Source organism: Malaclemys terrapin, chromosome 2 (genome assembly GCF_027887155.1).
Source record: "Malaclemys terrapin pileata isolate rMalTer1 chromosome 2, rMalTer1.hap1, whole genome shotgun sequence".
NCBI classification, from domain to species: domain Eukaryota; kingdom Metazoa; phylum Chordata; order Testudines; family Emydidae; genus Malaclemys; species Malaclemys terrapin.
The window spans coordinates 52,601,316-52,626,167 of NC_071506.1; positions in this window are offsets into that span (position 1 = coordinate 52,601,316).

The window sequence follows — 24,852 nt, forward strand, 5'->3', positions numbered from 1 at the left end:
AACATACTTCTGTGATTTTGTTTGCAGGTGGTATAGAAAAACTCAGCACCAATCTACAAGTCAGAGCACGTTGTTTTAAAATGCCTTTTGGTGCTCTGATGCTTTTAAAATGGAAAAATGCCAATAGGAAATGTAATCTGTAGTGCTTTAGCTTAATTCACTAGAAGAGCCTGTTTTCAAAAGTAATCCAGGATGTATGCCATGGAGAAGTAACACCAAGACTGCTACATGTAGTAGTGACAGACTCTGAAAATGCATCTTTTATACAACTTAAGGTTGTTGGCACTTTTCTTCTGAAGTGGTTTTCCTCTTACTAATTTATTTTGATCAGGTAGCTGCTGGTTTGAAAGCACCTTCCTAAGGTAGTTAAAAGGTCAGCTGAACAGCTCACTGTCTTTAATGTATTTATTCTTATAACTTCTTGTGTTAACGGGGAAGTTCTATTACCCCTTTTTGCAGATGGGGAATTGCGCCACAGAAATGGGTAAGAGACTTGCCCAAGGTCACACAAGAAGTCTATAGCAGAGCAGGAACTGGAACCTGGTTCCCCTGCTTACCAGGCTAGCACCCCCACCACCAACAACAACCACTGGACAATACTTCCATTAAAAAAACCCTTGTTATCTGGTTTTTGTCTTCCTGCTCGTCCACTTGCCATTTGGGCTAGAAGCATTTATTTACTTATAATATTTTTCTACAATGATTACAGACACAAGAAGAAAAAGACTGCAGTGTATGGGGGAGGCAGCATGGGCCAGAGGATAGGGAACTGGTCTGAGAGTCAGGACGCTAAGGTTTTATCCTCCGCTCTGCTGCTGGGCTGCTGTGTGACCTTGGGCAAGTCACTTTTCTTCAGGGTGCGTCAGTGGCCCCTCTGTGAAACGGAGATAATCTTACTTATCTTCCTTTGTGAAACACTTTGAAGTCTGTGCTAAAAACACCATATAAGGGCTACAAACGCCGTCTGGGTGAAAACACACCACCTAAGAACTAAATAATACTATTAAATCAAATAAAAAAGAGCAGAGAGGCTCATGTTCCACTGTGATTGGTGTGATAGAACCCCAGCCAAGCCCCTCTGCTGGAGCTCTCCAAGGTGGGGTTTTGAGACTGGGGACAGCTGGAGCAGAGCAGATGCCCAGCCATTTTCCATGGCACAATCCCTGCTCAGCCCTCTGATTTCTGTATGGAAACCTGAGCTGCCATTTATGCTGAAGGTTATACACCCTCCCTCATGAGCTGCAGCGACAGAAAAGTTGCAGTGGGGGAGCTCAGGCATGAACTGCAATCCCAACCGTTCCTTTGGTTTTGCAATTGTGTGTCAGCAGTACAATGGTTCTGGGCCACAGTAAATTTAGGGCCCAGAACCAGCATAAGGCATTTAATGAATTGTCTACTGTACATTTATAAAACAGAATATGCTTTATGTGGGGTTGCTTTTTTATCTTAAGATTAAAATGTTTTGGCAGTATCAGATGTGCCCCAGGCAACAAACAAAAACAGCAGCTGCTGCAAACTCAGTGCAGAGAAGGTACAGTACAGTAAGAGTAATTCCAGGTGCCTTAGGGGCTCTTGTGCAGTAAAATCCGCTCATGGCCATCGCCAGTAGAGGGTTGGAAGGAGCTCAGTCATGGGAAGAGACACTAATAGAAACCAGTTATACACTCAGGCTGGTAGAGGGAATTGGGAAGGCTCAAGTCAATAATGCAGCTAGGAAATTCAAAATAATTATTTTAACCCTTTTACTGTAACCCGGAAATGGGTGGCTGAAAAACATGCTGCCATCCGGCTACCTTTGTGCTAACATTTAGAGAAGCAGCCTTTTAGAAAGCATGACAAGGAACCTAGTAGTACCTAATGTCTATGTACTGTGCTAATAGTGAAATGCCCTATTTAAATAGGATTGATGGGTGCACCCATATTTGGCGGCATCAGAATCCTTACGGGTATATATAGTTTCCCTAATAGAGCTAATGATACTGACCTCCTTTGTACAGCGCTTTGAGATGCACTGATGAAAAGCACTATTGAAAAGTTAGGTATTGTTATTAATTAAATAAAGATTACCCTGACAGGCAAAATTTCCTTTAATATGCACTTGAAATGACTTATGTTGCATTCAGCATCTACCAGATCTGACGTCTATGAGGAAAAGTAGGTGTTTAATTGAATAGTCCATGTGAATGCTTCATTATCCAATGTCCAAGTCAACTGCATATAAACATATGTACTAATTGCATTCCCACCCCCAGGGTAAACTAGTCCAAGTATCACCCCCAGGGTAAACTAGTCCAAGTATTTCTTTTCCCCAAAAGATTGAAATAGGGACTAGACAGGGCAGTCTGGATCCTTCCTTCTCATTTCAGGAGTTCTTGAACACTGCCCTGCAATATTGCTAGTGCAAAAAAAAAAAAATCAATTGAAACCAATGGGAGATTTGGAGAAATGGGCCCCTAAGTGAGTTCAATCAGTCATTGGTATTTCCCCATCTGTACTGGCCCAGCTCTGCTGGCTGACATGTAGGGGGTGGGTTGGCAAAGTCAAGATTTTAACCACTTCCTGCCCTTACCACTTGCTCCCTGCCCATATGAATGGGGCGGGGAATAGCTGCCCCATGGCGACTGACCTTCCCCTGCACAGTGCTCCTCAGGTCGGTAGCCTGCACCAGCGCTTTATGCCCTCTTATTCCCCTCTCTGGACACATATACCAGGTCAAGATTTGTTACTAAGAGAGCGATGAATGGGGTAGTTCATATCCATGTGTTATTAACACTGACGGGTAATGAAGATAAATAAAATAACTTTTTAATTACTTCACTGCTGAATGTGCACAAGGTGGAAGAGAAGCCAACTAAGTCTTTCTTATCTCTGATGGCTCTGCAGAGCTGAAAACAAAGTAGCAACAAATTCTTTAGTCACTAATGAGAGCCTATATAGCTCAATACACAGAAAAAACAAGACTGTTAAATATGAAGTTGCCATTTATCACTATTTTCAGAGTAGCACTTTAACTTAAACTGCCCTTTAAGTATTTAAGGACATAGAAAAATAATCCATTTTTGGCATTTCAAGACATTTTTCAAAGGGAAAAATTAATTCTATATCACTTTTGAAGAGGATGGAGGATAAAGTCTACTATCATTATCTCAAGCATGTTGTTCTCAAGATTTTGTTCCTTAGAGGTCTATGCTGCCTTTAATGTTCTTTCAGTACTCTCATTAATACAATATTACTTAATATTAACAGGAGTTCTGTAAGTGCATTAAAGGGAAAATAGACCCATTAAAATGTATGAGTTATATGTTAATAAGACACACTGGGGTTTACTAGTTTCCTTCCATCCTCAGCTAAAATCTCTCTTTGCTGAATCAAATAGAACATATGCAGGAAAAATAGGCTGATCTTCCAAAAATGTTTCTAACACTTAGTTGCAAGGTGTTATGAAAGAACATTGTCAAGCTAGCCCATTGCCAGCTATATATCCTTCTCCGTTGAGAGTGCCAATCCACCAACCTGCACTAGAAAAATATGGGCCATTTCTCTTTGTTTTCCCCTTCCTTCTGGCTGCAGCTCTCTGTTAAGCATGTTTGCAGCTGTTCAGCGCTTACTCAAGGCTTTATCTGCCACCTCTTTAATCTGTCTCACTCACTCACAGTGAGCTGGTTTTCTGATTAGTTCTTCCCCTTCCTTTCTATGATAAAAGGGTGAGGAATAATGTCAGTCAGTCTCTCTCTCAACAAGAATTTATGATATTCTACTTACTCTGCTATTGTCATATGCTCTGATACCAATCCAGTGTTCCTTCTAGTCTCCTCTCCTTGAATGCATTTACACTTTCAGACACAGTCTACCTGGCTGTTTGTTCATGTATTTCTTTATTTGGTCATTTTTCCCCACCAGAATATTTCCTTCTCGATATCAATGTGACTTTTAATTCAGTCTTGTTTTCCTCTTTACCCACAGTACATAATGACTTTTCTTTAATTTGGTGTTTACGTGATCCCTTCTGAGTGCCTTCATTTTGCCACTTTTACAGCTTCCCACTCTGAAATCCCCACATAATTATAACTTTCCCCATAATGAGAGGGCTGGATGTGGCTCCATCTACAGCATGCTAATATTGTTCCAACAGCTGAGTAGACCAGAGGCAGGGATACAACACCTCCATCCTCAGTAATCTTCACATTTCATCTTAGTACTCAATGCAAAATCACTATATGAGTCTTCAGGATCCTCTATAGAGCTTGGGACATTCATCTCCCAGATCCAGTAGGACCCTTATCTCCCAGATTTGGTGTCTATTTCTCAGCCCCTTCATTATATATCTCAAATATCTGACTTTTATTTGTCTCTTTCCACAGTGGTTATTATATTCTTCTATGTTACTGTTCATTCACACTACTTGGAACAGCCTCTGTCTCTCTGCATCCTCCTCTCTTTAAATCTCTTCTCAACACCCATTTCTTCTTGGCCTTTGACGCTTATTGATCTCAATCATACCTTATTCCCTAAGCTTTCCAGTCCACTCTATCACTTGGCCTTTATATGCTTTATCCCTGCTCAAACACAGTACCCAGTCATACTGAGTAGATCTATGTATGGATGTCCTTCTCCAGCAAGGGTGGTAATAGTGATGATGGTGGTAAGACCACTCTGAAGCAATGACACAATCTTCCTCCAAAATCCCCAAAATGATGCACTTTAGGGGTCTTTGGATCTGTGCAAGGACAGTTGGGGGCAACTAGAGAGTGTGGAAAACAAACTGTCCCCCACCAACTTTGTAAATCTTTGGACAACAACTCACTCCTGCCATAGGGTGCATTACCTTTTTGTATCATACTCACCCTCAGTGGGGAGCCCCATTAAAGGTGGGATAGCCATTGGCTGCAGGAGCCTTCTGTAGAGAAAGGACATCAAAGACCCAGAGTTGGCATGGAGTCATGGGGCCTCTAATCGGATATCCCCAGTCTCACCTTGCTTGCATTTTGGAAGATCCATAAGATTTGGAAGCTCTCCTTCTTCATTAAGGGACAAGAATAAAGCCTATCCAACCAATAGAACTGTAAGGGGGGGGAAAATTGCATAGAGAGTTCATGGAGATTTCATTCCCTTTGATCTCCCATGGTGATTCCCCAGGACAGGGAGCAATTGGGCCTCTATGTATTTTAGATGTACAAACGGGTGCAATATCAACTTGTCTTGGATGCTATTTGTTGAGTGTAGCATTACACCACTGGGAAGCACTTTGTAGTCAAGAAGCATTTTGTGATTTGCTTGATGATAATGCTAAATAAAACATGCAATACATAACAAAATATATAGCTTGGTAAGGGCAACATTGCAACAAGTATGTGCACTCAATAATTTCAGAATAAATTCTGTTCATCTCTGGTTTTTAAAGGCAAATGAAATCAGCAGTGATGTAAAAATCTCTGTTTGCTTTAACGCTTTATAACAAAAGCTGTTATTCTATACAGAACGACCTAAAACTATTTTATGAAATGGGAAAAAAATCATCTAACCAGTGGAAAGAGATCATATTCCTTCCTATGACTGGATGCTTTAAACACATGACACTCTAAATGCAGTGAAGCTTAAAGAATCGCATTAGGTGAAATATGGTATAGTAATTAGTTAATACCTTTTGTAATATATGGTTGAATTAATAAATATAATTGAGAAAGGTGTTCTGAGCATGGGGGATTTTGAGAGTGGGTCACAAGGGCTCTGCAGAATGACATTCTGGCTTTTCACCCTATTTACTATAGCAGGGGTCGGCAACCTTTCAGAAGTGGTGTGCCGAGTCTTCATTTATTCACTCTGATTTAAGGTTTCGTGTGCCAGTAATACATTTTAACATTTTTAGAAGGTTTCTTTCTATAAGTCTATAACATATAACTAAACTATTGTTGTAGGTAAAGTAAATAAGGTTTTTAAAATGTTTAAGAAGCTTCATTTAAAATTAAATTAAAATGCAGAGCTCCCCGGACCGGTGGCCAGGACCCGGGCAGTGTGAGTGCCACTGAAAATCAGGTTGCCTGCCGCCTTTGGCATGCATGACATAGGTTGCCTACCCCTGTACTATACTTTGGACAAATTAAAGCTTTTTCAGTTATTTTGATGTAAATTCTGCTGTCCATTGCATGTTATAGAAATTACAAAAATAAGAAGTTTCAGGCTGGTATGAAAGCAATTTAAATAGCCAACATGAAACCATTCAAAGGCAGAATTCTGTTCCTGTTGAAGACAGTGGCAGAACTCCAGTGTCTACAAAGATTGTAGGAACAATATAAAAATAAATGGGGCATTTCTTTTGGGGTTAAATAAAAAACCCACTCCAGTACTTTGAGATTTGTATTTTCAAGTTCACCCACAGAACCTAGAACAGAATCTAAATCTAACTCTATGATCAGATTTCAGAGTAACAGCCGTGTTCGTCTGTATCCGCAAAAAGAAGAACAGGAGTACTTATGCTCTAATAAATTTGTTAGTCTCTAAGGTGCCACAAGTACTCCTGTTCTTCTTTCTATGATCAGACATACACATTACTGGTATTTTGGCATCCAGGTTTTCTCAGCTCTTTTTGTGGAATCAAACTATCTAAGGTCTGACACCATAGTTGATTGCAGCAGGGAGAATGCTGCACCTGTATCAATGGGGCAATTCACTTGTATGCTAATTGTAAGATCAGAGCCTACCTCTCAACATTTTACATGCATCTAGAGAGCAGAGTATGACCTGTTATAATTTTTTGTGAGACCTCCAAAGTTTATTAAAACACAAAAATTGCAATTAAGTGTTTCTGAGGGAATGAACCTATTGCATTAGTGATACTCAACCTTAAACAGCCAATTAAAACTAGCTAGAAATGGTGGCCAATAAACTCACTCCAATAGTCTGGTTGCCAGAAGGCAATTTACACAAACTATTATGAATTAGAGGCAAAACTAACAGGATACGTTACTTCAAACAAGAATAACCGGGGACATATGCAAGGAAAGATATTTGAGTATAGAAAAGCTGAGAATTATCTATTGGAGCATAGATAATGTGCGTAGTGTCGATTTTGTTTTTTCTGAATACATCCAAACTACTGGCTTAATTGTTTTTATTGTATCTTTGTAATTACATATTATTTCTGCTTCTGAATATTTAGAACACAAAAATACATTTAACTGTCTGGGTGGGAGCACATAACACCAGTGCTCTGTGATCTGCACTGCCTGTCTTTTGGTTTCTGAGTGGTATTTTAGGTGTTGTTTTTGACCTTGAGTAACTTGGAAGTTGCCTACTTGAGAGACTGTTTCTCTCGCCAGGCTATACTACCACATGGGAGTGGGACAAGGATTAACGTTCACATTGCACTCCACGTTAGTACCCGACCCGGATCCAACTAGTAGACCAAATTCAGTGATGAATCCTGGTCACGTGCACTTGAGGCACATTGCGCAAGCACTAAGAGAACTGCCATATTTGCAAACTTCAGCCCCTAAAGAATAAAAGACCCTTTTCCCTATAAAAATACCCCAAATACTGTTCTTCAGGACAAATTGCCAGCCTGTTTACCCAGGCTTTCAGAGTGGCACTGTGTTTGTGAAAAGGTGGGTGTCAGTTGGGTTTGATTTTTATCTTTGTTTAATTGGTTTCTTGGTTGGAGCTAAGAGCAACTGTGGTTTCACATTTTATCCCTCGTTGTGAATGACTAAATAGAGTGGGGTTGGAAACAGTTTTCCCATCTTTGGAAAATAGCCAAGCTTTTAAAATTTTTCCCATCCCAAATTGAGACAAAAAATTGAAATTTCAAATTTTCACAAACGAAACAGATATTGGCTCAGGTCAAATAAAACTTTTTGTTTTGGTTATTTAGAAACATTTCTATTTCAACCATGTTAAAATTATTTTACTATAATTAGCTTAAATTTTGAACTGAAAAGTCATTTTGAACTGTGAAACCAACATTTTTCATTCTAAAAAAAATGTCATTTTTGAAAAAAAATTCCAACATTGTTTTGAGTTCAGAAATTCATCCAAACCGACCTTTTCCCAAGAACAGTTTTGGCTTCTACAAATCAACATTTTTCAATAGGAAAATGTCTCATCAAAAAATTCCCAACCAGCTCTATAAATAATGGCCCAGATCCTGGACTGCAATTGAATTGAGCTCAATATCCAAAAGCATATAATGAAACTGAGCTGAACCGAGTGCATAGACTCCTTTCTGCTTCCCTGATTCTGGAGGGGCAAGGAACTGGAGTGGCCCAGCTATAGCAAGCCCCAAGAACACTATTGCTTATGCTGCCTGCAACATGCCTATGGAGCCATCCAGCAGCACAAAATATCTGGCATGATTGTGCTCTGATCCTTAGCATTGCCTGTGCCAAGGGCTGTGAGGGCAGCAAAGGCCATTCAAATGGTCCTTGGGCAGAGGTATTCCTAGAAAAGGGGAATAAACCAGCTTCGCTGTCCCGGTATGCCTGCAACACTGATGCACCGGGGCCACATGAGAGCCCAGATCTGCGGCCAGTAACTTGGAATAAATAACAAATAAATAACGTTTGTTATGAAGTTTTAGAGATTTGTCAGGCTAGTTCCAAGAAGTCTAGGCCTGTAGAGTGTGTCATCAGGATGATGTTTTCACTTAGGGAACTGGCTACCAGTACAAATCTAGATTAACTGCACTTCCTGCTTTGTTATAATACTGTTAGTGCTTTTATAGTGTGAAAGCCCTGTAGAAACATTCCTTCATTCATCGGTTCGTTCCCACAATAGCCCTGTGCGTAGGTAAATATTATTATACCCATTCAGCCGCTGATGAGATGAGACACAGATGTCAGTGACTTGCTCAGTGCCATACAGCAAGTCAGTGACAAAAACAGGATTAGAACTCAGCCATTCTTCAGGCATCTAGGTCATAGTGCATTTATAAAAAGCCACAAGAGTCATACACGGAGATTCACTATCACAGAGTCAGCTCCTCGTTGTGGAAATGAACGTGCAATCCCTTATTGACGAAATACTACGTTATTAGGCCCTCTGCTGTAATATCAATTTCATCTAAATTGTGATGTTGAAATCATTACTGTAGAATTCTATCATTGTTCTGTAGGGCATAATTACTAGATTCTCTTTCCACGAACTGTCCTTACCCCCAGAGAAACTATTCTGTAGATTTACAGGAAGAAATATATGTTTAGGCATCAACTTACTCACAGCCCTGAGTCAGGGTCTGTCCAGCATAATCCCTCCTGGAAGCTTCCTGGCTCCCAGAGGGAGTGAGCATATGGCACCTTCTCTATTACTGATAACTAAGTTCCCTGACATGGATGGAGGAAGGGAGCATCCCAACCTTCTTCTGCCTTCTTCAATCCTTTGGGAATGTAATGTGCTCTAGGGGTGCTAGGAAATATCTTCTGCATTGTCTCGAATGCTGAGACTGTGATTGTGCTCGGCCTTTGCATAAGGCATGCCAGCAAAGAGGCAGGCTCATTGTAACCCTTCTGACCCTCACAAGAGTAAAGCACAATTCATAGATTCTGCGGAAAGAAGGACCATTAGATCATCTCGTCTCAATCTGGCATTTAGTAGGAGTAGCTTGCAAAGAAAGGATCCAAACTTTGGTAGTTTACATGGCTGTGAGAGAAAAGAGCTTTGTTTGCCTATGCTGGACTCCTTCCCAGGTGTTTTCTCCACATCTGCTTTAACTGGAAGTGGAATTTCCTGCTCCATTTACTTTTGTGACAATGGCGATTACATATTTTTTTAATAAATGATGCTCAATTATTATATCTGGTTTAGCTTTAGAATACAGAAATGCATTGATACACATATGTGTTAAATGAAAATGAAAAATTGAGAAGCCATCTCTCATTTAGACTTATACGCTTTAAGGAGTGACCATCATGATCATCTAGTCTGACTTCCTGCATATTGCAGGCCACAGAATCTCACCCACCCACTCCTGTAATAGACCCCTAACCTCTGGTTGAGTTACTGAAGTCCTCAAGTCATGATTTAAAGACTTCAAGTTACAGAGAATTCATCATTTACTCTAGTCTAAACCTGCAAGTGACCTGTGCCCCTTGCTGTGGAGGAAGGCGGAAAACCCCCAGGGTCTCTGCCAATCTGACTCAGGGAAAAATTCCTTCCCAACCCTAAATATGGCAATCAGTTAAACTCTGACCATGTGGGCAAGGCACACCAGGGCAGATACCTCAGAAATAATTCTCTATAGTAACTCAGAACCCTCCCCATCTAGTATCTCATCTCCAGCTGCTGGGGATATTTGCTACTAGCAGTCACAGATGGCCACATTCCTTGTAGGCAGTCTCATCATACCATCCCTTCCATAAATGTATTACACTCAGTCTTGAAGCCAGTTAGGTTATTTGCCCTCACTGCTCCCCTTGGAAGGCTGTTCCAGAACTTCACTCTGCTGATGGTTAGAAACCTTTGTCTAATTTGAATCCTAAACTTGTTGATGATCAGTTTATATCCACTTGCTCTTGTGTCCACATTGGCGCTTAACTTAAATAACTCCTCTCTTTCCTTGGTATTTATCCCTCTGATGTATTTATTGAGAACAATCATATCTTCCCTCAGCCATCGTTTGGTTAGGCTAAACAAGCCAAGCTCTTTGAGTCTCCTCTCATAAAGTAGGTCTTCCATTCCTCAGATCATCCTAGTAGCCCTTCTCTGCACCTGTTCCAGTTTGAAACCATCTTTCTTAAACATGGGAGACCAGAACTGCACATAGTATTCCAGATGAGGTCTCACCAGTACCTTGTATAATTGTACTAAGGGTATGTCTACATGTATAGCTCTACAGTGGCAGAACTGTACCAATACAGCTGCGTCACTGCAGCGCATCTTGTGAAGATGCTCTATGTTGACAGGAAAGAGTTCTTGGCATTGGCATAAAAACCCACCACCGGAGCAGCAGAAGCTACGACGGCAGGAGAAGCTCTCCCGCCAACACAGCACTGTGTACATGAGCAGTTATGTCGGTGTAACTTCTGTCACTCAGGGGGATGGAATATTCACACCCCTGAGTGACATAAGTTTTGCCAACATAGGCTGTAGTGTAGACATAGCCTAATACTTACTTATCTCTACTAGAAATAACTCCCCTGATACATACTAGGATTGCATTACCCTTTTTCATGGCTGTATCACAGTGGCTCATATTCATCTGGCAATCAACCAACAGACCTTGGTCTTTTTCCTCCTCTGTCACTTCCCACTGATAAGTCCCCAGCTTATAGCAAATGTTCTAGATAGTCCCTAAGTGCATGACTTTGCACTATTAAATTTCATCACATTTCTATTATTCCAGTTTTCAAGGTCATCCAGGTCTTCTTGTATGATATTGTGAGCCTCCTCCATATTGGCAAGATCTCCCAACCTTGTGTCATCCACAAATTTTATTAGCACACTTCCACCTTTTTTGCCAACGTCATTACTGAAAAATAAGATTGGTCCCAAGACCGATCCTTGAGGAACTGCACTAGTAACGTCCCTGCAGCCTGACAGTCCCCCTTTCAATAAGACCCATTCTGGTCTCCTCTTATCCACCTTTCAATTCTCATATTAATGCCTCTCTTCTCCAATTTAACTAATAATTTCCCATGTGGAACTGTATCAAATGTCTTAACGAAATCCAAGTAGATTAGATCTACTGAATTTCCTTTGTCTAGAAAATCAGTTATCTTCTCAAAGAAAGAGATCGGGTTGTTCTGGCACAACTTACCTTTTGTAAAACCATGTTGTATTTTATCCCCGTTACCGTTTACCTCTATGTCCTTAACTACTTTCCCTTTCAAAATTTGTTCCAAGACCTTACGTACAATTGAGGTCAAACTAACTGACCTGTAGTTTCCCGGATCACTTTTTTCCCCTTTCTTAAAAATAGCAATTCTTAAAAATATTAGCAATTCTCCAGTCATAGGGTATGACCCCCAAGTTTATGGGGTCATTAAAAATTCTTGCTATCAGGCTTACCATTTCAAAGACTAGGAGGCAACCCATGAGAAACACAGCAAAAAACTAGATACTAGTCCACAGCACTCTGTATTGTTCATATACTTCAAAAACAAACTAGCCAATAAATAAAGAAATAAATATTTTAAAAAAGAGGAGAAGCTGGGAAAGGCTTGCAAATAACACGGTCTGAAAAGCAAAAATTTGGAAAGGAGTTGGTTTTGGACTGCTTACCCCTGGGCTACGCAATATGTTTGCAGTCCGTAAGTAGGTACTAGATATTTGGCTCAAAGTTATTATTCATTGAACTTTTATACCCAGAGTTTTGCTCACTATAGTGATTTTTTAAAAACAAATTTATTTAAGAAATGAAGACAGTACATGCAATTATAAACTATAAATACATTCAGGTGCATACACAAAATTCAATACCTCTCAGGGTCCCATCCAGCCCTACATTTCTATGATGCTATACAATGAGTGAAAACACCATAGGCAACTCAGAAGAGAAAATAGCATGAGCACGAGTACAATTATACACCACACTGCAAAGGGACCAGCTGGAGCAAGCAAGGAAGCTCATTTAACAATATAAATGTATCACCCCATAAATCACCATCACAAACAATATTTCACAGATTGCAGCCCCATGGACTAGTTGCAATGCAATTAAAGTGATTCTGGCAGAAGCAAACAGTTAGGTCTTTACTAGCTGTTGCCATAAACTGGGGACACACAGAGCTAAAGTCATCTAGCTGGACAACAGCACAGGGATTGTATTGTTGTCCTTTAGTTTTCATTATGCTTTAGACCTAGGTGCACACAGTTATCACAAAGAATAAGCAGAGATGCTTTTCAAACCCTACAAAAATTGGAGACCTGGCAAGAACCTTTTCATTATGTTTAACTGGTGATTTGTTAAATAACATAAGTTAGAAAGAGTGACTAGGTTAGAAACAGAGGCCAAATTCTGGCATCACTATTGCTGGTATAAATACAAAGTAACTCAGTTGATTTCGGTGGATAAATTACAGATTCTCATTGGTGTGAATGAGCTGTAGATTTCTGGTAAGCATGGGTAAGAAATAAAATTGAGCAGCCCCTTTTTAGGTGAAATATAATTCTGTTAGTTTAGATTGGCATTTTCAAACCACCCAGGAGATTTAGGTGCACATTTCCCATTGAAACTAATGGAAATTATGTATTTAAATCCTATAGATATCTTTGAAATTCTCAGTCTTAAATATTATGGGACTAATTTCAGCTGCTAAAGAAGTAACCATGGCAACCTCATAATTTCCTTCAAATTCTTCTATTAGGATAGAATGGTTTGTTGCCAAACAGCAAAAGAAGCACGGCTGGGTCTCAAACCTTCAGGCTTCCTTAAGGTCTGCACAAGCGTTGGAACAATGAGGAGTCCTTGTGGCACCTTAGAGACTAACAAATTTATTTGGGGTTGGAGTATCTCCTGGAGGCCCATGGTCATTTGTGCAACTCTAGTGCCTTCTGCTGTCCATTAGAGCCCCACAGCAAGGGCTTCCTTATCTGGCTCTGTCCACAGGATCCCCCTTAAGGATAAATTCCAAGCACAGATGGGGGCTGCATTAAAATGTAGCATGTTCTCCCTTCCCCCATCACCTTCTTCACAGGAAGGGCAAGTTTCACATACAGAGAGGGCACTCTGAACACAGATCTGTGGGAACTATTGGGCCCTATGTTAACTGTAAAATAACAAGCAATATAGGGCGTTTTTTCAACTCCCAGCCCAGCTGTTCTGTGTATTTGATTCTTTATTAAAATACTGATTTCAAATATTATATCTACAAACACAGGAGAATATGGCTGACCATGCTTTTGTTTCGGCTGCTGCTTTACCATCTAACAGCACTTAATTTACACATAGGATTTACTTTAATTTGATATGGTGTTCCAATAGAGGCCTCATGAGAACCGATTAAACAGAAGCTCTGTCATACAGAAAACGAACCTAATCACAACGCTTTGGTTGCAGCTTCAGTGCAAACAGCTATGCATAATTGATAAGAAAATAGAGTATTGCAGTGCAACACCCCTTCCCCCGCAATATTATTTTAAATGGTATGGATTATTTTATTAAAATTCCAGCTCTCTGGCATAGATTTTTAAAGGTAAAACCAGATTCAGACCACTGGGCTTTTGGTGAATCCACACTGTTTTTTGTCTGATTATACAGCAGATTTTGGCTCTGGGTACACAAACAAGAGGAAAGGGTACAAGTAGCCCATTTTCCTTACCTCCCTTTTGCACACCTGCCTCAGGGGCCACTAGCCATACTAGACTTCCCAAAGGTCAAGGGCTCATAGTCCTGCTACCTCGTAAGCCCCCAAATTATCCTGCCTGAAGGCAACCTGCACCAGTGAGATATTTAAGGTCTGATGTCTTGCAGCCATTCGAGGCTAAGTAGGGAGCATTATTAGGTCATTGCAAATGGGAGACTCCCAGTTTCCCCATAGTACGCCCATCACTTGCTTCTAGCCCCAGAAAGCCACAAGATTGCAGCCTTTTTATTTGCAGAACTTTAAATTGACACTATTTATGTTTAAGGCCCTTGATGGTGTTTGCAAGACCTATTGGTTCTTTTGCCTAATGCTGGATAACGCTTAGTCTCCCAGTTTCCACAGTCATGTCTGAAGTCAGCCCGTAATCTCACTATTGAACTGGTAAATCCTAACTTAAGAGTTACTTGACTCCTGAATCTTCTCATTTTTTCTTTCCCCTTTTAAATAAGACATTTTTAAAATGAACACACTTGATCCTATGTTTATTGCCTTCCCATTCAATCTCTTTTGCCCCTTTTTAAAAAGAATTGCCCCTTCATTTGTTCACCTGTTAAGAGTGTAGATTTTATTATGTTTTTATTATAGTTCTCTGTGTTATTTTACGTTATTTGTAAGTGTCCGTATCACTTTGGCAAAGATTGGGCTCTATACGAATAACATTATCCAAAATACTGAACCACTATCCATTACAGCATTTTTCAGCAGAGGTTGCAGCATCTGATGAATCCTGGTTACCTCTGGTGAAGTGAAAGGAATGTGACCTAGTAGCTTTTTGGTGAGGATGTGTCTCTCACTTCACTAAGACTTGCCACAAAAGGCTACAAATCCCATTTATATTTTGCAGAAACAATTTCTGTTCTTTTCTCTTATTTCAGATGTTCTGAGACAGAAAAAGGAAGAGTATTTTCAATTTTTAGTTACTACGGATGATAAAGCTGCATTTATGGGTCCAGGAAGTTCATTAATTGATTTCTGGATTCAAAATCCTCCCAGGAATCTCATCACAGATTCACATGATAAACTTCAGTGGTAATTTTTGCACACATATTGGGTGTGTAGATGAAAGTGGAAGGAAAAGTGTGTTATTCAATACAGACAACTGCAAAGTAATATGCATTGCACAGAACACTTTAAAATACCCCTTTTGGGTTCCAAATTAATTATAACCTGTAATTCAATAAAACATCAGTATAAACATCAGTATGTTCGATAAAACATTCAATATAACATCAGCAGCACAGTAAGTGGAGTAGATATCAAAAAGTTTTTCCTCTTTTAAGTCTTCACCACCTGGAATCTGGAAGAAGGTTCACCTAACTAAAAGAATGACATTATTCGAGATCTTTTGGAATCCTTTACCTATCAAAAGACCTTTTTTTGTCCAGATATATCACAGCCCGTGTTATGTGTGAGGGTGTGGGGGCACATCCCCTACATGACTTGTATCCTGCATCCCATCCTTCCCTACCACACAAGGAACATGTTAGGGCTAGAATAGCTTCTACAGTCTCAGAGCCACAGTAGGTCAGCAGCTGATCTGAGCTATAGCAGGGAGGATTCCTTTTTATTTGCCCTCCTGTGGAGCTGCTCAATGCCCTGCCTGAATAAATTGTCTAAGAATATGTTGCCCAACTGGGGATCACTCTTCCATTGTGGTACCCTCTTTCTCTAGAACTCTCTCCTCCACTCTGAGAAAATCCCTTCTCTTTTAAATCTAGCCTTAAAAAACATTTTTTCTCACCAGCTTAAATCTGACTCTCTCTGTAGATCATTTTGAGATACTATGTATGAAGGATGCTGTATAAGGCAAATAAGGGCGTATTTGCATGATATTTGATGTGTGTGTTACAGCTTTCTCATTTCAGGTGAAAAAAAGTAGATGACCTTAGCTCACGGCCAACAGCTGGTGTTTTCTAAGGTGACCTTCTCCCTGATCTTTGTAGGAAGTGATAGACATTATTGATTTTTAGTATGATTATTATTATTGTGAAAGAGGCCTTGCAGAAAAAAGAGCAGAATGTGTGGAAAAGAGGGGAGGAAAGAAGTAATATTTCATATGATCCCCAGGGCTCACTTGATGACTTGTCACTACCCCTGGCTTGGAAATTCCTTTTAATAATCCTGTCCATTGAAAATAAAGTATGTGCCATGTTTCCTAGCCTGGGAAACTAATGGAAAATCCTTACCCCAGGTTTGGAGTTCAATACAATGACAAAACAGTCCTGTAAAATTCCAGTTGCCTCCATGCCAAGTAATCATATTACCCTATCGTCATACTCTGCATTATAAAATGTTTCTATGTGGATTTTGTGCCTGGGCTGAAAGGTTTTCGGGACAACTTTGCAAAGCCGCAGAATCTGCTTTGATATAAAATGATGAGTCATATTTTGCTCTTTCAGGCAAAACTTTCAAAACCTTCATGGATGAAGCAAATTCCCAACTCCTGTTCCTTTGGTATCAGATATTTTCTTTCCTTTTCTATGAGCAATGTGATATTTTGATGACTACATTGCAAAAGCTTGTAATAAGAAAACAAAAACCACTGGTTCCATAAGGATGGCTGGCAAACCCAACAATTAAGATCCTCAGTTGAGATACTCATCCATGCTTCAGTCTCTTTACATTCAGTTAAATGAGGTTGCCTACAATGTCTGCCTGGCGGGTCTTGCCCACATGCTCAGGGTCTAACTGATCGCCATATTTGGGGTCAGGAAGGAATTTTCGCCCGGGTCAGATTGGCAGAGACCCTGGTAGTTTTCCACCTTCCTCTGCAGTGTGGGGGCAGGGTCACTTGCTGCTTTGAAATAGAGTAAATGGTGGATTTTCTGTAACTTTGAAGTCTTTAAATCATGATGTAAGGACTTCAGTAACTCAGCCAGTGGTTGTGGGCCTATTACAGGAGTGGGTGAGTAGATCAGGGGTCGGCAACCTTTCAGAAGTGGTGTGCCAAGTCTTCATTTATTCACTCTACTTTAAGGTTTCGCGTGCCGGTAATACATTTTAATGTTTTTTAGAAGGTCTCTCTCTATAAGTCTATATATAATATATAACTAAACTACTGTTGTATGTAAAGTAAACAAGGTTTTCAAAATGTTTAAGAAGCTTCATTTAAAATTAAATTAAAATGCTGAGCTTAAGCTGCCGGCCTGCTCAGCCCGCTGCCAGCCTGGGGTTCCGTTCACCTAGGCCGGCAGCGGGCTGAGCGGGGTCTGTGTCCGGAACCCTAGGTTGGCAGCAGGCTGAGCGGGGCTGGTGGCTGGGACCCCAGCTGGCAAGGGGCCAGCAGCGGGCTGAGCGGGGCTGGGGGCCGGGACCCCAGACCGGCAGTGGGCTGAGCGGGGCTGAGGGCCGGGACCCCAGACCAGCGGCGGGCTGAGCAGGGCCGGCACCCCAGACCAGCAGCGGGCCGAGCAGCTCAGCCCACTGCCGGTCTGGGGTTCCATCCGCTGGCTCCTGCCACCCAGGGTCCCGGCTGCCGGCCCCGCTCAGCCCGCTGCCAGTCTGGGGTTCTGGCTGCCGGTCCCTTGCCAGCTGGGGTCCCAGCCACCGGCCCCGCTCAGCCCACTGCGAACCTGGTGCTCAAGGTGGAGGGTGGGGATGTGAGGGGGTGCAACAGTCAGGGCATGGGGTGTGGGAGGGTTGGGTATGTGGGGGGGAGCAGGAGTCAGGGCACGGTATGGGGGGGGCTGGGTATGTGTGGGGAGTGCAGGAGTCCAGGGCAGGGGATGTGGGGGGGTGGGTATGTTGGGAAGTGCAGGAGTCAGGGCAGGGGTTGTGGGGAGTGCAGGAGTCAGGGCAGGGGATTTGGGGGGCTGGATATGTGTGGGGAGTGCAGAGCAGGAGGGTGTGGGGAGTTCAGGAGTTAGGGCAGGGGGGTGTGGGGAGTGCAGGAGTCAGGGCAGGGGGGGTTGGGGGGGGCTGGGTATGTGTGGAGGGTGCAGGAGTCAGGGCAGAGGGCAGGAGGCATGTGAGGGGTGCAGGAGTCAGGGCATGGGGTGTGAGGGGGCTGGTATGTGTGGATGGTGCAGGAATCAGGGATGGGGTCATGGGGGGATGCAGGGGTCAAGGCAGAGGGCTGGGGGCATGTGAGGGGGTGCAGGAGTCAGGGCATAGGGTGTGAGGGGGCTGGGTATGTGTGGAGGGTGCAGGAATCAGGGATGGGGTTATGGGGAGGATGCAGAGGGCTGAGATGCAAGGAGGGTGCAGGGGTCAGGGCAGAGGGCTGGGGGTGGGTGGGCTGGGATCAGGGGGGTGCTCCCAGCCCCCCGCCCCCTGAGCGGCTAACGGCAGGGGGCTGGAGGGATACGCCCCACTCCTACCCCCCTTTCCCCTGCCTCTTCTCTGCCTCCTTACCGGTCTGAGCAGCGAGGGCGCTGGGGCTGCTCTTCTCCCCTCCCTCAAAAGGGCCATCGGCAGCAGGAAGGAAGAGGAGGCAGGGCTCCACGCAGCACACTGGGGGAAGAGGCGGGGGAGGGGGGAAGCTTGGCTGCCGGCGGAGCCTGCTGTACAGCTGCAGTCAGCAGGACCAAGCTTACTTCTGCCCCCTTCCCTGGCCAGAGAGAGGTAGGCGGGGAGTGGAGAAGAGCGGGCTGGGTCGGGCAGGATTTTTAATGGCACGCTGCTGCCTGCCGAACCCCAGCAGCGGGCTGAGCAGGACCCCGGCAGGCAGCAGCGTGCCATTAAAAATTGGCTTGCGTGCCGTCTTTGGCACACGTGCCATAGGTTGCCAACCCCTGGACTAGATGATCATGATGATTCCTTCCAGGCCTTAAAGTCTATAAGTGTCATAAAGGCAGGGCCGGATTAAGGCAGGGGCTTTAGAGGCTGCAATCCAGGGCCCCGGCTCAAGGGGGGGCCCGCAAAAATAAATCACAGGCAGCAATCTCCAACTCCAGGCTTCTAAGAGTCCCGCGGCACAGCGGGACATTCAGGCAGGTTGCCTGCATGCCGTGGCCCCACGCCGCTCCCAGAAGCAGCCGGTTGCTAGCACATCTCTGTGGCCCCTGGCGGGGGGAAGAAGGCAGCTCCGCACGCTGCCCCTGCCCCCGCACATCCGGCCAATGGGAGCTACAGAGATGTGGGACACAGAGATGTGCTAGCAGCCAGATGCTTCCAGGCATAGCGTGGGGCCAAGGCATGCAGGCAGCCTGCCTGAGCCCTGCTGCAAAGCCAGCTGGGAGCCACCTGTGGTAAGCGCCTCCCAGACGGAGCCTGCACCTCGCACCCCCTCCTCGACCCCAACCATCAGAATCCCCCTCCTGCACCCAAACATCCTCCCAGACCCCGTACCCTGTCCTGCACCCCAATCCCCTGCCCCAGCCTCCTCCTGCACCAAACTCCCTCCCAGGAAAAAGACTTGCATACAGGAGCCCCATAAAATCTAATTGCCCTGGGCCCACAGGAGAGTTAATACGGCCGTGCATAAAAGAGCCCTAAAAGCCCCAGTTGTGGCCAGGGAAGGGTCCCCTCGCACAGACACTACAGAATACAGCAAACAGGCTGCATTCCAATGATCCCATTATAAGTGTCGGCATAGGGGGCATGCAGCATCAGGGTCATAGTATGCAGAACTGGTGAGATTCCAGGCGGGCAGCCCATTGGACAGTGCCGGGAGGCGGCAGTAACTTAGGCCCACACACGGCTCTCCAACAACCAGAGCAGTCCAGGACTGGGAGGCCACAAAAGTGGCTTAAAGCACCTCATTCCCACTGAGCTGCAAATTCTATGTTCTAGAAGCTCTTAGAAGTGCAGCACAGAATCGCACCCTAGTCTGTTCACTCTGCTCAAAACAATTCAAAATACAAACTAGAGCACGTACACTGCATGAATTTAACAAATTAATTCAGTTTCCTTCCTCTAGACCTCCAGTGAACTGAAAAGCAATTTCCCCAGCAGCAGTTCTTCATGCAGGAGCACTGTCCTCTCTAGAGGCTCCTGATAATCAAATGCAGCATCCATGTCCCAACCACCTGAGCCTTCTTTCTGCTATGATGTTTTCTAATATGTCCTGCTCTGCCAGCTCCCTTACTCTTGCATTTGTTATTTTAGCTTTCCATGAAATGTGCAGGATCTTTCTCAGCCACCTGTGTTGGGTGGCCTCCAAACTCTTGTTGTAACCCAGGGGTTCTCAAACTGGGGGTCGGGACCCCTTAGGGGGTCGTGAGGTTATTACATGGGGCGGGGGGTCATAAGTTGTCAGCCTCTACCCCAAACCCCGCTTTGCATCCAGCATTTATAATGGTATTAAATATATAAAAAAGTGTTTTTAATTTATGGGGGGGGTTGCACTCAGAGGCTTGCTATGTGAAAGGGGTCACCAGTACAAAAGTTTGAGAACCACTGTTGTAACCCACTGTCATCAGCCAAGTTCCTGCTCCATACACTAGCCTGCCCACTACAATCACATGGTGTAACTTGACTTTTAGTTTGGTGAGGAGACCTCACTTTGACCAGATGTTGTTCATCCTTCTAAAAGTGGTGTTTGCTTTTCCTAATCTCATACAAATAGCTTTATTGCAGCTACTTTCAAATGGCATCACGTTCCCAAGATAGCAGAAGTCTTCTACCTGTGTGATTTCTTTTCCATCCATGTACACCATTACATACATTGGCCAATTTCCTACCTTCATAATCTTGGTTTTCTCTGCATTTACTTTCAATCCAATTTTTGCTGCTTCCTGTTCTCACTCTGATGTAGGAGTAATCATTCTGTTCCAGATCATACTTACTAAACCAACGTTATTGGCAAAGTCAAGGTCACGTAACTCATCTCCACTAGCCCGTTTTACACCATCCATTATGCCTTGTTTTGCCTGCTTTATCACCCAGTCTATTGCTAGTGCAAAGAGGATTGATGATAGCACATACCCATGTCTAACTCCAGTCACAACATTGAACCACTCTCCCCAGCCTGTATCCGGTCTTATTGTGCATTTACTTCCATCATCTAAACTCATTATTATGTTGATCAGCTTGTCTGGTATCCCATAACTGCTAACAAAATCCCACAGGGGCTCCCTGTGGATGCTATTGAATGCTTTCTTAAAGTTGAGAAAATTGATTAAGATGGGTTTTTGTGAAGCAGTAGTTTTTCCAATGATCTGTCAAAGAGTGAATATCTATTCACTGCATGATCTACCTGGGCTGAACCCAGTCTGTTCTTCTCGGAATGTTCATCTACTACCTTCTTCCTTCTATTCAGCATAACGGTAGTCAATACTTTGCCCAGGATTAAAGGCACTACAATACTTATTCAGTTCGTGCACTGAAATCACCCTTTTTTTGGATAATGCCACAATGATACCATCTTTCTAGTCTTGTGGCACCTGTTCTTTCACCCATATTTCATTACAGAGTTTTTACTTAAATTAAATTTATCTAAGAAGACAATTGCTGAGTAAAACATAAGTTATTTTTCTACTATCTACTTCTCAATTAGGAATGAGGAAACTGATTCAGATACAATCAGGAACGGCACAAACTTCAACTCAAAACACAAAAGTAACTTGAAGAATAATTATTATGAGGCTCAAAATCTTCAGTTAACTTTTTATTCTTTTTAAATGATTTTTCACTTCCACTCGTCCAGGCATTCCTTGCTTCATTTGTACTCCTCTTGGCTTGGACTGGAAATAACATTTTCAGAATGTTCCAAGAAAGACTGTTTTATTTCAAGTCTAACTAGTAATAGGAAGCAGTGGATAGCTTGCACTGCTTACATTGCCACTTAGATACCTCTCAGTGATAGCTGCTTTTTGAACATCAGTATATAGTTTAGCCCTAATCTTGCATTGGGAAGAGCATGGAAAAGACTTCTACACCTTCTGAGACCCCACTGGGCACCCACACTACACATTGCAGGATCAGGGAATTAGTTAGATAGCTAAATATCTGCTCTAACCAGAGGCCCAATCCTGCAAGCTACAGAGCCTCCAGGCATGTTTACACTGCCATCAAACACCAGCAGCTGACCATGTCAACTGACTCAAGCTTGTAGGGCTATGAAATTGCAGTGTAGATGTCCAGGCTCTGGCTGGAGCCTGGAATCTGGGACCTTCTGCCTCTCACTGGGTCCCAAAGCCCAGGCTCCAGCCCATCTACTCTACAGACTTATAGCCCTGCAGCCCAAGCCCCACGAGCCTGACACAGGCCAGCCACATGTGTTTTATTGCAGTGTAGAAAAACCACCTTAACCCCCAATCTACTTCATTGAGTATTAAGGTTGCTCAGCACTATTCAATAGATGCTGAGCTCCGTGCAGAAAGAAGCTCCAGGTTTCCACCCCAATTTTGCCAACTCAAAAGATTCAGAAACATTTTTGTTATGCATCTGAAGTTTGTACTAAGTTTCTAAAAGTTTAGATGTTCACCCATCATAATTATTGATGTAGATTGTGAGTGTTCCAGTTCAGATTTTGTTTAGTCCTTGGTATTCAAAACTCCTATTGAAATCAATACGTATTTTGACTGTAGGGTGACTAGATGTCCCGATTTTATAGGTCTTTTTCTTATATAGGCTCCTATTACCCCCCACCCTATGTCCCGATTTTTCATACTTGCTGTCTGGTCACCCTATTTGACTGAGTAATGACTTCAGAATTTAGCCCTTGCAATCTATGCTATGGAGAGATTTGTGGTCACTGCCCTTAAAGCATATTTTAAGTACAGCAGAGGATTCTTAGGATAACTATGAAAGAGATGTCAGGTATGTTTAAACACAATTGCCACAACAAATCGTATAACATTTTAAAACACATTTTCAGCATTAACATTTTAACAATTAAAGATTTTCAAATATTACTCCACAGTCTGTTTGGCTTTGACAGACTGAAAAACTCTTCGGTATTAAGCCATCTTTCTATTCATTCATTTAGTTTAGTGAGATGATGACAATTTAAATTGGCAATTAAGAAACTTCAGTTAACCTTCAAATAAGCACATTCTTGGCTTTGATGTAATCAGTATTTTTCTTCCCCTGAACTATTTCTGTTTCCAGACACCACATTTTCATTTGCCATGAGCTTCCTTACTCAACAATCTCCTTGCCTGTGTGAATGTGAAAATATCAATTTGTCTGCTCATGCCCAGAAACTAATATGGACATTTGTTTAAGTTCCATTACATTTATTTTTAATGTTCATCTACTACCAATCTGTTCATCAAAGCTACTTGAAGAATCACAAGGACCCACATTTTCAAAAAGTGAGTAGTGATTTTGGGTGCCTCAATATTTGGGTGTCTAATCTGTGACATCGGAAAGTGGCCTGATTTTCAGAATGTGCTAAGCATCTCCCTTCTGAACATCAGGCCCTTTTAATGTGTCTCAGGTTTGAGCTCTAAAAATCTAAGCACCCAAAATCTTTCACCCATAGCTTGGGATCAAGTGTCAGGTGTCATCTCTCCATCCAAGGAGTTTCCTGGAATTCAAGTCCTTCAGAGTCTGTGATTCTGGGATGGTAAACATGCAATAGTGTTTGTTAACAGACCAGACAGGCAGGCCTAGCAAAAACATCCTAGTTATTCTCACTTGCCGCCATATTGGTTCCTAAGGTGTTTTGTTTGGAGATATTTGTTCCACTCTGTCCTATTCTAAAATAACTTATTTTTGTGTTCCCAAATGTAGTCTATGTTTTATGGAAAGTGGTTTGATCTCAGGCAATCACACCCCACAACATATATAATGTTCTTTCTGTTTACTTGGATTAAATGTGTTGTCAGGACACTGGTAAAATTAGCATCCTTTTCCCACAAGCCCACCTACCCAAGTGCCTCACCTTCCTAGTTGATCTTCATTTGGAGTGTTAATAAGATTTTCTGTAACTCACCTCAAAATGTTGGCTGAAGCAATTTCTCTAGTCTCTACCTCTCTTTGTCCTACATTTAAAGCCCCAGTGCCCATATTATCCTACAATTCCAATTTAAAATTATTTCTCCTCTATACTGAAAACAAATTGTTGACAGATGAAGCTCCCTCCATCATGTTCTCACTGAAGTCAATGACTAAGCATTGGAAGCTCAGGTCCCAAGTGTTTAACCTTGTAATCTTTCAGTATCAAGGGCTGGTCTTTGGTGCTTCTGAGGATACCATCCAAAGCCCATTGAAGTCAATGGAAAGACTGGATTGGATGTTCAGATTCTAAACAAGACTAGATTATAGTGCTGCATAACTGTATATGACTAGATTATCTAATGATCTTTTCTGGCTTTAAATACTATGAATCTATGAATCAAAAGGGAAAGATTTTAGCCAGCATTTTCACTGGAGGTGGGTAGAATTTATTCAACAAAACCATTTTCTGACAAGATTAGGCCTTTAATGAGAAACATTTTTTTCTGTAGATAACATATGATACGTGAGATTTTTTTTCTGTTTTTCAAATGCACACAAAGAATGTTAGCCTGTTGGTTGCTCACAAAATGTTGCTGTTGTCTGTTTTTTTGTTTTTGTTTTCCATATTGAGTAATTTATGACTGGTCACATGGCATTGGTGGTTCAGCACAGGAAAAGGTTAGATTGTAAACTCCTTGGGACAAGGACCGTTTTTGGTAGTGTTTGTACA